The sequence below is a fragment of the Indicator indicator genome, chromosome 17, assembly GCF_027791375.1.
Source record: "Indicator indicator isolate 239-I01 chromosome 17, UM_Iind_1.1, whole genome shotgun sequence".
Taxonomy (NCBI): Eukaryota; Metazoa; Chordata; class Aves; order Piciformes; family Indicatoridae; genus Indicator; species Indicator indicator.
Window position 1 is genome coordinate 13,415,034 of NC_072026.1, and position 15,516 is coordinate 13,430,549.

Genomic DNA, 15,516 nt, shown 5'->3' on the forward strand with positions numbered 1-15,516 from the left:
TCTAGGATTCCTTACAGGACACTTTACTGAAAAGTACTCTGATTTCAATGGGAAGCCCAAGTGCTTAGCTCTATCTGAAGCAAAGAAAGAGGGAAACAATTCCTCACATCCTTCACATTACACAGCTATTAATCCAAAAGCAAAGTAAATAAAATTCACACCAACTTCTTGATGCAGTAGCATTTGCTCCAAACTCACTTTCATTGTAAGCAACTCACACAACCTTTCAAACTCATCCATTATACAAAGTGACATCCTGGCAACATGTTGGCTAAAACATTTCCCACCCCTCCCAGCCCCATGCCCAAAATCACCTTCCCTCACTTGTTCTGCTCCTCCGTTTCTCAAAACTGCCTGTGCTATTTACTTCCTCACTAAAAAATGGCTCAATATCCTTCTGAGTTCTCTACTATATTTGGGATCATCTTCAAATGTAAAATAACTCTCCAGTCAATTGTACCAACATGTCTCGTGCAAACATGCTCTTCATGTCTAACCTCTGCAGAAGATCAAGTTCAAGCCAGCACCCAGTGTAGACCCGACTCAAAAGCTACATCAGCACAGCTCAGAAGTAGCCCAGTAGCCTGAACAGCAGAAAGGCTCCTTTCTAGGGCAACAACACCAGCATCAGTAATTTCCACCCCCACCGCTCATTCCTAACCTCTGTGTCATCCACACAGACAGGTCAATAATGTTATGCACACCTGGTACATGATTAAAGGCCATATCTTGATTATAAGTTGATTTTATATGAATGATGAGATAGGAGCTTATAGCCCTCAGAAGTGGGGCAGAAAAAGATGTGCTGCAGTTTAAGTTCTGTCCAATTATTTTTGTTGATCTCGATGCAGATTACACCAGACACTGACTACAGAAAACTGAAACCACATCTCCCATGCAGTTCTGGCAGCTGGCCAGAAGTCTTTCTCTTGGCAAGCACAAGTCTTATTCCATATAGCATCTAGTTCATGTTTGCATAAAACAAGTAAAAACTTCTCTCAGCTCCAGCATATCCAGGATTAAGGCAAAGCTCTCCCCATCCACCACTCAGACCACAAACAGCAGCCTATGAGAAAGGGCCTTGGCACTGGCAGGCATCACGTTCACCCGAGATCATCACAGAACCCGTTGCACCGCTTCCAGGCTGTGTTTTACTTTCAGTGCCAGACAAGTTTCTCTGAGTAAGTGGCCACAGGCGAAATAACCAGGGCTACATTCAGCTTTTTTTTTTTCTTATGTGCCCATCCAGAGCTCAAGATTTGGGAGAAAAAGTGGCACTATGAGTGTCAACAGATTATAGGCAATCCTAATTTCCCTTCTCCAACCAAAAAAATACGGAAACAAAAGAAAAACAGTAACAAAGTACTAATAACTCCTATCCGCTATAAAGCAACACTTGATTAGCAGAGAAGAAATACTTTAGACTTTCCTTTGGGCCCTTCCATATCACTGACCTATTCCACTAAGCACCTTCCAAATGGAAAGGGGACAGAGAGCAAACCCTAGTCACAGGGAGAAGAAGAAGTAATTTTGAGACGAAGTCGAACATCAAAGCAGTCACTATCTATCTGCTGTAGAATGCAGGAAAATTAAACAGCCTGGCCAACTTTTGAGATGTGCCTTCCACAGCAAGGATGGAAGACACCACACCATCTAAAAAACAATCCAATATATGAATAAATGGAAATAAATTATAAATAGTGTTTCTCAGAAAACTGGTTCCCTCCATGAGGCTTCCATCTCTTGAGAAAACTCTCCTGAAGCACAGTGACCACAGGCTTAGCTGAAGATATAGCGAAGACTTCCCTTAATGATTAGCTCCAACTCTTTTTTTTTTTTAGCTGGAGTAATTCAGCTAAATTTTCAGAAGAGTTTTCCTACAAACAAGCACCCATTCATTTGTCATGTTAACTACCTAACTGTATTTATTAATCATTAACTTCAATAGGTTTGCATGTTTACTTGGCTGAGGCTACCGTTTAGTACTTCATTTGGGTATTAACATGATTTAAAACTGTGTCATGAGCTGCATTATTTTACTAGATATGTATCAAAACATCATATGGAATATATTTATATCTAATGCTTTGCCATTGTGATTTGTTAGTGGCTTCTCTAGTCTTACAAGTCGACTAGCATAACCCTCATGCTAGGAGGAAGCATCATCCACTGAACACTGGTAATTTATTACCCTGAAAATTTATAGCTGCTGATAAATGTCAGATTAGTAAATCAACAGACAATGGGCAACACTGTCATTTGTTTGCCCAGTGTATGCTACAGAGAGCCTTAAAGGTAGCAGATGAGTCAAATCTGCATGAAATGCAGATAACCAAATTACATGATGAAAACCTTACCACAAATGGGGGGGGGAGTTTTATGGGAAAATGTATTAAAACACAATTTTGTATCCACGCATGAAGAGTGGAAGGAAAAACAATACGAAACCAACGTTTCTGGAACTGGAACATTGCAAGTGCTATCTCTTGTTTGGGAGAAAAATCATAGAATCATAGAATCAAGAAGGCTGGAAGAGACCTCAAAGATCACCGAGTCCAACCTGTCACCCTAAACCTGACTTGGGGATTTGTTTAAAATGTAACATTTTTCACAACTGATAAAAAGTAATCCGTGTCTTTAATCAATGCAGTTAGTCAACAAATTTCAAAGATTCAAAGAGCAGAATTTAGCTAAAAGAAAAATGGCACGTGCACTTGCTTTGAAAATAAGCTTCAACAAAGCTTACACAAAGGACAGAAAGATATTTTAGAACACCACAAAGTGAGGCTTATCTAGGAGGCACACGAGAACAAAAATATTCTTGCTCCATTTTAACAGGTGTTATGACGCGAGATCGGAAAGCACGGCCTGTGCGTAGCGCTGAGCACATGAATCACGCTTTCCTGGGTTTCTGTGTCTGCTACATCAGCATCAGACCATATCCTGAGCCCAGCCTCCTTTTCTGCATCGGGAAGGAGGGGCGGAGGGGCTCCGAAGAAGGCGACAGCACTGTTGATGTGTTGGGCTGGCCCACGAAACCCGCTGGGCTCCCAGGGAAGCTCAGACGAGCCGTCAGGGATGCTTCTAAGGCACAGCAAGGAGCTGCCGTCCAAAAGCAACAGCGCTGAGGGCAGTGCCGCCTCCTCCCGCTGCTCACCATCCTTCGGGGAGCCGGAGGACAGGGAAGCGCGGGAGGTATCGGCGCTGGCCGGGGAGCTGCGCTGCGGGGATAGCTGGCGGAGACGGGTTTATTATGTTAACCATCCCGAGCCCCCGCCCTGGGCCTACCCCCAACCCACCACCGCAGTACCGAGCCCAGGCGCCCCTGTGGCCGCGGTTCCTGGCAGGCTGGGAGAGCCATGACCTCACGTAAACCCCCGCTCCTTCCCTCAGCTGACCCGGCTGCCTCCGCCCACGGGAGCAGCAGCCCCCGTCCTACCCGCGGCGGGGACGGAGCACAGTCGGGAGGGGAGCAACAGCCCTGCGTCCCCTCCTCTGCGTGCAAGACGATCCTCCCACCCCTCACCTGTCCCAGATGCTGCCAACGAGCAACGAGGAGGCCTGCCCCAGGCCGGGCGCGCTGCTGCCGTTACGCTGCGCACAGAACGGTACCCGCGCCTGTTCCCGATGCTAAAATGGCGCGGGGGGGGGGGAAGGCGGAGCGAGCCCCCGCTGCCGGATCCGCCGCCCGATCCTCCCGCCCTGACGGAAGGGGCGGGGGCGGGCCCGGCGGTAGGCCGGGGTCTGCGGGCGAGAGGTGCTGTGTCGCAGTGTCGGGGACATGCGTCTCTCCGCTGTCCCCAGTCCTGATGGAGAAAGGGGGTGTCCAGAGGAAAGGAGGCTGCTGACGCAGTATGGGCAGAGCTCTGTTCTCCGCTCTCCTGTGCTGCTGGACTGTTTATTTCGTTAGCTTTCCAGTGAAGCTTGGTCACACCGATGGGCACGTGGCAAAAGCCACTCCAAGCTCCATGTTCCTACGCACAATCTCCTTGTTCACTTAAGGTTGGACTGGGAACTAATGCCTGCTGGACTAGGCAGCACAAGGGTCTGTCAGCCACTTTAGCCTCCTGACAATCTTGAGGCCATCAAGCTGAGCTGGATGTGGTGTCTTGTGGTGTCCACTCAGAACAAGAAGTGGGTTTTAGCAGCAGCACTGACGAGAGCAACTAGGATTACTCAAGGCACGGTTCAGAAAGCCAGAGGCCACAAATACCCGATGATTCATGCAAAAGTTTGCCAGATGGTTTTGCTTGTTTTGAAGTCTGACGCTTCTTCAGAATAGATCAAGCACAAAATAACAGACTTTTGACAAGAGGCATAGCCACTGCCTAACAACATGCAAAGGCAAAGGAAACTTTTCATGCTGCATCAATACCAAGCAGAAGTTCAGCACAATCCTCCCCCATCCCATATGGAGTGGGAAAAAAGAAAAAACACAAAACAAGCCACATCTATATTTGGGAACAGGATTTTGGTGCTATAAAAGACAACACCTTCACGAGGCTAAAATATTCTGGCAACAATTGCACATGCCATGTGGATGTCATATTTAATAGTTGTTGTTCTTAAAGAAGCAAAAAAGCATGTCACTTCCCTGGATGTAAACTGAAGCAAGTCACTGTGTGGTTTGGGTTTGCCTTGGCCTGTGTGAGTTTCAGGGCAGCCCATTTATTGCTCTCACTTTGTTCTAATTTGTTTCAAACCTGACTGTTTTACTCCATGTCAAACGATCACTAATAAGAGGCGCTGGATTGTGCAAGATGCCCAAAGGCACATGTCTTTTATGCAGACTAAATATTTTTTTTGATCTAACCTCCCTGTAGTTGCAAAAGGTTGAGCAAACAAACTTGCTACAATTTTTAGTTGGGAAAAAAACTCCACTGACACGTGAGCCCATTTTCTAAATCTTTTCATAAACAGAGAATATACTTGCAATTTGTTCCAATTCTTTTATACTTCTCAAAGTCTTACTGTTTGAATTAACTGAGTTTGGATTTACCATGATGCATCCTGCTACCGGGTAGGGGAGCTTTGCCTCGTGCATAAGCTGGAGTACTAGAATGGCCACAGTGGTTCAGAACAATGATTAAGTTAGCATATAGTGTGCTTTCCCCAGCTGTGGATGGTCATCTCCTGGAAAGATGCAAATTCTGCAGCTCAGACTTGTAGCCAAAAGTAGTCTGTTTCTGCTCTTGATAAGACAAATTAGCAGAAGAAAAACCCAACTGCTTTCTTAATCCATGCAAGATTCTGGCATCTACAGCTTGATGTAGTTCCACAGTTTAACTTCATGCTATGTGAAAATCACTTCCATGTATTTTCAGCCTTCTGTCTGATATTTCCATTTATGTCCCTTGACTCTAATGTTAACTAACCGTGAATTATCATTCTCTCTTAACTGTCTCCATGCCACTCCTTGTTTTATAGATCTGTATCACAGATTCCTTGCACGACAATCTCATTCATCTCTCTTCCAGACTGACAAGTCTAGTGTTTACCAGCTGCAGTTTCATAGTACCTCCAACAAATTTAAATTTGAGCTCCCATCTCTCTGCCTCAGCTTGTGTGTTCTTGCTCCCATGTGGATTTCAGGTGCTCCAGGCTGTGTGCCTCTGCTGAGTGTAGCTCTTTCCTCACCTCTTCTTTTGTGCCCTCCCTATTGGAGGCCTCTCCAAGCCATGGGATTTCCTCATCAAGCTCTTCTTGGCTTTGGACAAGCTGGCCTTGCATGCTATAGAGGGAAGTACAGTGGGGAATCCTGTTGCCTGTGGGGCTTGTCCACTCATGGTTCCAAGCTGGGTACCACTGAACGATACCGAGATTCAGTGGTGTCAGGGCTGCTCAACAGAATGCTTTGTGTGTTTCAGAAGGATGATTTCAGCAAAGCTGGAAACAAATTTTGGTTACTTACAATCTAATGAAAAAATATAACCTGTCAGAGTATGCTTACAATAATGAGTCCTAAAATTGAACTTAGTACAGAGAGGGTACCCAACTGAGGAGTCAGGTAGACCTTGCTCTGTGGAGGGCTTTAGGAACAGGGCTATATGAAACCTTTCCTGTAGCTACAGGTTTGCAAGTGCCTTCCTGAATTACATAGGATTTACTGATGGAGCAGCTTCTCTTTTCTTTGTCCTAAAGAATAGTTATGTTTAAACTGCTCTCTATAAGTAAGCTATGGTCAACTAGCAGTATCCTGAGGGCAAGTGGAATACTTCCAAAGGCTTCAAAACAGGTAGCTAAGAAAAGTAAGGCTATTGTCAGGAAGTTTACATTCATCACAAGAGCTCAGAAATGTCTTTGCAAATATTTCAGGAGTCCACAAATTAATAAATTAAAACTGCTTTTACGTAACAGTATGTCACATTGTCTTGAAATCTAACTCTGATTGAAAGCATTCTTGTTTTTTCTCCTGTTGCAACTGCTTCCTATCTTTCCATTAAGAAAAGCCTAGCAATGATCTTTGTGATCAGTATAGCAGAACTTCCCAGACAGTGCAATTGTTCTGAACCAATGCCAATTTTAATCCTTATCACGGAGGTCAAAAAGGAGCAAGAGAAAATTATGTTAAGAGGTCAAAGCAGTCTATAAGGTCTCTGTTTTTCACCCATTATTCACAGTAAGCTTGGAAAGAATCAACAGCTTCTCACCTCATTCCTGATATCAGCAAAGGCATGGCATAATGTTAGCACTTTTAATCTAAGTAGTAAATCAATATTTAGAGCCTCATGGGTTGTTTATTTATATTAGGGACAATGACTGGTGAAATCAACTATTTCTTTGTTGCAATCCTGTTTCTTCACAGAGTGTACACTTACAATCAAAAGAACGGGAAAGAAATTTGGTACACAGATTTTGCCGTTTTGTAAACCCTCTAACAATTTTGCCTCAGTTGTTTCTCAGGCTGGTAAAGTTTTACTGTTCCTCTTTTTTTGTTGTTTCATTTTGTTTTAAATGGTATTCCTTCTATTTCTTAATAAACTCAGAGAACAACATTGGAAAAAAAAATGGATCAACCAAACCCAAAACTGAAGCATGTTGGACCTCCACATTATCTCTGTTCATCAGGAGTAACTTACTTTTGTTCACTCCAGATCTTTTTAAACTGACTCCTAGGTTTAAAAAAGAAAACAACAAAAAGCAACAAAGCTGACATAGCAGTCAGTCAGACATATTTGGTATCATAAAGGATTATTGATCCCTCCAAAGAAGGGCATTTCAAGAAGAAATTTTAAGTAGGGGGGAACTGAGGGATGGCCTATTGAATACAGATCTGGGTTTTAAAAGAAGGAGCCTACTTCCACATGCATGAATTGCTTTGTTTTATCTGCAAATCTGTTCACTACAGTTGTCATAAAATAACCACACATAAAGAATAAACAATCTTTATCACATCTACTATCTACAGCTTACCCTTTTGGGGAAGGTAGAGGCAAAGTTTGATAAATCTTCTGACCTTTAATCAATTTTGTTACCCCAATCTACACAAATACGACTTCTCGTTCTGGGTCATTATGTAGAAGAATGTACAGCAACGTGCAAGCATTGAACATATACTTGCCTTACATAATTAAATCTTTACGATTAAAGCCATATTCCATGCATGAAAGAGAAACACGTATCTGCTTGCATTCGTATTCTGTAAAACTGTCACATTCGTTGCCTCCTCAGGTCCATGCAGAGCTATGTTCTTTTCTGGAGGTAATACATGACAGTAATGTTCTGCCTGCTCAGGCAACAAGAGAGACAATTTGCAGTATTACCCAGATACCTGCAACGCCCCACAGCACCTCAGTATCTGCAGCATTTCAGACTGTGATTGTTTTTGGTGGAAAAGACCTCTAGATCTTTGAATCCAGCCACCAACCTAACACTCCCGTGGCCTTCAAGCCATGTCCTGAAGTGCCATGTCTACACATTTTTGAGCACCTCCAGGGACTGTGACTCCACCACCTCCCTGGGCAAGCCTGTTTCAATGCCTGACCACTCTTTCAGTAAAGGTATTTTTCCTAATATCCAGTCTAAACCTCTCCTGGCACAACTTGAGGCCGTTTCCTCTTGTCCTATCATTTGATACTAGGAAGAAGAGACCAACATCCACCTCACTCCAGTCTCCTTTCAGGGAGTTGTAGAGATCAATAAGGTCTCCCCTCAGCCTCCTCTTTTCCAGAATAAGCAATCCCAGTTGCCTTAGCCACTCCTCACCAGACCTGTTCTCCAGGCCCTTCATCAGCTTCATTGCCCTTCTCTGGACAGTGTACAGCCCAGCAGGCTCCAAAGTATCATAGCCATGATAGTACCCATTTATGTGCTTGGATTTTGATTCTTTCATCGAAGTGGGCACCTAGTTATTTCAAGATCTTGGGTCAAATCAGCACCTAATAGAAAGCATTGCTGAGATTGGCAGTTTCACATGCTACAGAAAATCAAAGGAGATGCAGCTTCAGCATTGTCTTACTTATTGTCAGTTTATGACAAAACTCAAAAGCCCTGTCAGAAGTAGAGCCAGAGTATCAGCTCCTTAACAGGATGCTGTACATTCATGGAATTCCTGGCTGAGGAATATACATCTTAAGAAAGGGAAGCAGTATTCACAGAGTTCTGATCCATACCACAAGAAATCTATGGAAAGATTTGGCACTGTACATTTAATTTTATCGGTGTAAAGAGCTACACATCTTATTAGCAGAACATAGGTAACTGTATGGTCACTAGATTGCTGTACAAAACAAAGTACCTACAAATGATGTTCTGGACTTTAGATTTAACTTTGAACAGTCATTACAAGGAGGACCTTGAGTACTTCTCACCTAATGAAATACGTTCTACCACTGCTTAGAGACATTCAAAAGAAAAAACAATACTACAAAAATGAAATGATTTCCTGATTTTTCACAAGATCCAGTCTGAAGTTCACAACCACAGTTAGAAATAGCCCCACAGGCCAGGCTTGCTCTAAAGAGCCCATAGGATTGTGTCCAAATATGTGGCTAAATAATTGTCTTCTTTTAGCCTGTTCTATTCTCTTCTCATCAGGATCTCTTGAATCTTACAATTTCCATTATGGGAATCATAACATTTTAAACACTGTAGTGCCCTACTTTAGTATGAAACTGTTTGGAGACTCTATTAGAGACCTTGACCTCAATAATTTGTCTATTCACATATGCCAGGGCAGAAGTTTGTCTTGACAGAACCAGCAAGGCCAGCCTCCTAATGAATACTTTTTTCCACGTTTAGTTAGCAAAAAATTGTACTTGTTCATGTTGTACAGACCCCCTCAACAATTTCACATATTACACTGATTTTGAAGTGCCAGGCCACTGGATGTACACATCCCAATAGATTCTGTTATCCCCATTATCCCTTACCTCCCCCTGGCGGAAGGCAGGGCACCCCTAATGGTGGGGATTACCTCCACATGCACAGCTGGCACAATGTCCAGCACCAGAATTAGGATCACTGTTGGAGCTATCAGAGTTGTTCTGGGAAACTGAGGAAGTGACAGCTACCCTTCTGGTATTGTTACTTCGGGATCTGCCCCTCTGCAGCTCCCGTAACCTCTTGAAAAGCTCAGAAGTTGGTTGACCATCCCATCTGTTCATGTTCTCACCAAACTGATCACGCAGAGTTATCCAGATACTGCCACGTGATTGCCTCTGCTGTCTGTTTTGGTTTGACCTATTCTGGAATGGCCTCCTTGGAGCACGTCTGTTTCTGACAGCTGAAACTTGTATCCATCTGGAGGAAGAGGAATCAGAATCATCCCCCTTCATCAAGTTGGATATGGAGGTTTTAAGTTCCTCCTTCAGCTCTTTCATGCAATTCTTTATCTCTCCAGACAGAGTTTCAATGGCTGAAACCAAAGAAGTACGTGCAAGACTATCCTCCAATTGCCTCATCTGGTCAGTGAAATGGCCAACAGTAGGAGGCACTCCACCATAATTTCTTGCCACAATCCTGCTTGCCAGAATAGTAGCATAATTGGGAGGAGCAAGCTTAACGAGCTTTTTGGCAAGGCCTGTTCCAACAGGAATTTCATCAGGATTCAGAGTCTTATGATCTCCATACATTACTTCTCTCACAGCAAACTCTCTCAGATGCTTGATTCCCTCAGCTATTGTGGTCCAAGGCTTAGGGTTCCATGGTAAATCATCTCTGCTGGGGTACCTCAGCGAGACTGCCAGTAGGAGGCGTGCCCACAGAGAAACTTTACCAATGCACTTGCCTAGATGCCTGTCTATGCCTGTATCCTTTGAGAGCATCCCCAACTGAGAGGCCGACTTGTCGCCTACCACCAATGCTGGGGCTCCCATATCAAAACACCTGGCTAGCCAAGACAGGACTGGCTCATTATCTCCTCTGATGTAATCCTTCCTCACATGTCTAATTTCCTGTCTGGGTGCATTAGCTGACTGTATGTCATCCTCCTCCTCATCATCATCCTCAGGTCGCTGCCCCCATATTCCTATTGTAATCCGCCATTGAATTTCCTTGAGTTCAGAGGCACTGCCAGCAGTTGCTAATTTAGCAGGGTCTACATCCTGACCTACATCTCCATCATCCATGTGGGGTCTCAAGAGGTCTGCCAGAGTTTTAAGGCTAACCTTCTCTTCCTAACCAGAAGGGTCTGTCTTAACAGAGGGACCCTGAGTAGAAGGACACTCATCTCCATCTGCACCATCTCCTGCAGCATCTGCATCTCCTCCTGCAGCTCCTTTGCACTTTCTGATGATAGCGGCAACCAAATTCACTGGTTGAGCTTTCGCATTCACAGCAGAGTCGGAAGGAGTAGAGGAATTTTGTGCACGGTTAGAAGGAGCAGAGGGGGTCTGTGCAGGGTTGGCAGGAGGTGTGCTTTGAGATCCTGCAGCCACTGCTGTGTCCGTCTGGGCAGCAGAGGGAGGAGGAGGAGACTGTGCCTCGTTAATGGCGTCTGCCTGCACAGCTCTACCTGCGCAGCCATTTCTGTCTGTGTAGCTATGTCTGTCTGCGCAGCCATTTCTCTCTGCGCAACTGTGTCTGTTTGTGTAGCCATGTCTGCCCGTGTACCCCTCTCTGCCTGTGTAATCGAGTCTGTCTGTGTAGCTATGTCTGTCTGCGCAGCCATGTCTGTTATCTCAGATTCTGGCAAAGGTCCCGCAGCTACTGCTGCTAGCTCTGAGTCAAGACTATCGGCAGCTTTCTCACAAACCTTAACTGTGATCTCCTGGTCACCGTAATCAGAAACCAATTCCAAACCTCTCTGAGCTTTTCTATATTTCCTCTTACATCTACGCAGGTCGGAAGAGCAAGTAGCCTTATGTCTTTCTTGACACAGTGCTATGAGTAGCCATATGATTATTACAACAAGAACTAGAATCAAGATTAGCATAAAAATCACTTTGGAATTCCACTGATTCACATAATTCTCTGTAAGAGGAATAGCAAACTCAAATGCGTCTACTGGCAGATTTATAGTTGAGTTACCATATCTCCCCAGCCCGATAAGACCACAACAGAAATCAACCATATTTAGCAACTTGTTCTTAACCCAAAGAAACGATTTATATGCCAGATATCTCACAATCTTGTCTATCATGCAAGAAATGGCCCATCTGTAGACAATCACACTGATAACAGAGGAAATAAAATTACTCAAAATCCAAAACAGCTTCATTTTGCTTCCTAATCTGAGCAGGAATAAATCATACAAACAATCGAGCCCCACGTTGGGCGCCAAAAATAAAAAAATGTGTGTCAGTGTGAGCTGAAATTCCCCCCCCACCAACAATAACCAGGCTAGCCCAGTCTGGAAGCAAATGAAAGCTGTATTTACAAAGCAGAATCTACAGTCTATGATGAAATGCAATGAATATGTACAAATTTACAAAATTCACAACATTTACAAATATATATACAATCAACAAAAAGCACAACCAATCTCCCTTTGCTTCCCCCCAAAGGGGACCCTTCCCAAAGGGGCCTCCCTCTCCCAGGAGCTTCCCCCCAAACTCCCCTTGGACAGAGAGCAGAGTTAGTTAGAGCAGAAAGTTGTTAACTTAGCTGCCAAGGTCAGTACGTGTTATCTTCAGCCAGAAGAGAAGAAGAAGAAAACAGCAGCCAGACAGCCCAGCAACTGCCCCCACTGCCGAACGCAGAATGTGCAGAGTGCCCACTTTGTTTTGAGTAATAGTTCTTAAACATTTCAATCTATCCAATGGAAGTGTTTAGAACAATCAGTATTTTGCTTTCTTACACCCAATAGTGACTTATTTACACTCTTTCACTTTCTCTGTTCTGAACTTTGCAAGGAAAAATTAAAAAGACAGTTTCAAACCATCACAACTGAACAGCATAATAAATGTGTATGATTTTTTTTCTTGGTCATCTTTTTCAGACCCTTCAGAAGTCACCTACAGAAGATGTCCCACATACACTTTTTAATACATCTTTTTTTTTTTCACACATCTTAAGTGGGCAGAGATGCCAGCATAACAAGTTTCTACATACTTAGTACCATTTTTCAGTCAACAACCCAACATCTCCTTTGCACAGTGGCCTCATTGTCAAAATCTTTGAGTCTAACTTGATCCATTTCCATTCATAAACGTTTGTACTACACAAAATATCCCTTCATGGCAAACCCAGGACTGACATACAAGACGAGAAGTACACCTTTACATGGTATCTTTCAAAAAGATATTTAAATTCTTACCTTAAAAAAGTATTTCCCATGCAATCAAAGATTTGACTTAGCACTCAAATCTGTAAAGTAAAAGCACTTTTAATGAAGAGCCCAGGTGAACTTCAATCTTGAATATTGTGGTGAAGGTGACAGCACTGTGATTGCTTTAGATGCTTGCACTTGTGACCCTGACTTTCCTTTTGCCCTCAAAACAGAAGAGAATTCTACTTACACAATCATCTCTCAGGAGTAGCTGCTACCTACTTGTTCAAGTTGTTTCTCGGGTTTACAAGTAATTGCATAATGTGCAAGAAGCACTAATAGAGTATCCTTCTTTTACACACTACTGCTAATGTCCATGCTTTGATTTCTGTCCATAGTTCTATTATAAGTTGATCCTGGATTCAATTATTTAATTTATTCACATGAAAAAATATATATAAATTGCTTACAAAAACACTTGTTATTGTTGTAGTAGTCAGAGAAGAAGAAATAAATGCTTGTGAATGAAACCTAGTTGTGAATATTCAGAGACACTGGAGTTGGGGAATGGCTGCACTCTGAGGTTTTCCCTGCTTCTGCCAGCCTTTTACTCAGAATTCAAAACTGCCTGAAAGTAGACACCATCACATCACCTGTAATGATAATCTGGCTCCACAGGCCAGCCCAGGTATTGGCATTACACACAGCTGACAAATACCATGATAAAGGTTTCTTTTTGTTCAGATGAATAGTATCACTTACAGACCTATTTTCTTACTGGATAATGATAGTTAAGAAAGATGAGGATGGGGGAGTTTCAGCTTTAGCCCATGTTGTCTAGATAATTTAACTTCCTCATTAATATACAATAGGAGCATCTTCAAATAAAAGACCTGTAGTAGCTTGAGAAAATTAGAAAATAGTGCAAAAATAGGCAGGGTAACAAAAGGCACATTATATTCAGTAGAAAAATCAGGTGGCCTTTATTCTTGGACACTCAGGAAGACAAGTACTCAAAAACCATCATGTTCAGTATGACATAGAAATAAACTAAGAAAAACAATGACATAATCTGGATTGCCAAAATCCTCACATTGTAGTTTATATCTAATATTTTGAGGGGTAAATTTGAAATAGTTCTGATGACTGAAAGCTAACTACAATGCTGCAGCAATCTGTTCTGTTTTCAATTAATTTTAATCTCATTTGATTTTATTGTAATTCTGTGCCATGCCAATACCCATCCCAACTATACTAGCATAAACTGTGTAGCTGAGTTTGCTCATTGAGTCTCTTCACAGCAGTACTGATGGCCGCCAAACTTTTAACTATGTTTTCACAAAGGTGCCTACAATATCTTGTGATGCTAGGTACCATCTTTTCTTGAAATGCTTCTTAGCATTAGCACGTGAAACACAGACAATGCAGAAATACTGAAGCATCTCTGACTTTTGTACCACAATTAGGAAGTCTGAAACTTCAGCTTGAGTATTTGACATGGTGCTGCTGAGGAGCAGAAAATTAAAAGCTATTTCCTTATTCAATGTACACTGATGCTCACTTCCTTTCCCAGAAATGGCTGACCACAGGAGAGAAAGCACAAAGCATTGCTGTGCAGAATAAACAATTACTCCTATGAACTGCAAGTCTAATAAAGCCTACCTGTTGGTTTTGGTTTGTTTTGGTTTTTTTTTCAAATAGATCTGAATCCCTTGCTCTTTTTCTTCCATGGATTCCTTGGCTGACCTCTCATTGTACAACTCCTGTTAATATAAAAGATCATTCAACGTTATTCAACATTTCCATGATAAACCAGGTTGCCATGTGACCCTGTACATGCAAATCCTGTATATGTGCAATTTTGACCCAGTAACAAATCCTTTTCATAAAAGGAAATTGATGTCAAGTTTAAAAACACTCTCAGGCCTTTAACCAGCTAAGTCACATGTAGCTGTTTACACTGTTGTACAGAAGTGAATTGATTAACTCACAGTTAGAAGCAATAAAAAGCATGTAAGATGGGAGTCCTTTTCCTTATAGAGCTTTTATAGTTAAGTCTTGGGTGAGTCCTAGTTATCTTGTGAAAGAAGCTTTGTCCAATATCTCAGGTAGAAATTTCAGAAAAAAAAAAAACAAAAGAACCACTCTCCTTGTCCCAATTTACCCACAAAATTAGATTTATAATCAATGCTATGGTTTCTTCTTTTCCCCTATATTATTAATTTTAAATGTTAAATACTTCTATAATTCTCTCCAATAAGCTACAGCAGCAGTTGAAGTGCATTAGAGTACTTGCAGTATAGGGGAAGCACTACAAACAGAAATGACACTCTCATTTTTAAACATATCCTTTTTCTTCTGCTACTCATTTAATGGTAAACTCATAACTTAATGAATTTCTGAGACTTCTATGCAATTTTCTCTATTTATATATTATATAAAATGCCACCTCAATGCAATTCCAGTTACTTTACTCCCCAGGCACAAAATTTAGGACCTTTCAGAATTCATCTTGCAAACAGACATAATTAAACCTGGGGAAGTTACCACACAAAGCATAGGGACAAGGACAGATACTTCCACAAAAATAAAGGCTCTGTAAGAACTGAATCAGACATTCAATGAGCTTCCACTGACTTCAGCAGTGTAGGGTTCTATTTTATTCTTATGAGAAGTTCAACTTAGGTGACTGAAATAGAATAAAATATTATTGAATTACTCTCCAGTATGGCACTGCACACAACTCATGCCTACATGCTGTAGAAAGTGTTGACACAAACATAAGGGAGTTCAGGCAAAACAGTGGAGGATTTGTGATAAATGAGAGGCTTAAACAGTTTTATACTAACCACTCAAGATTTAACTTT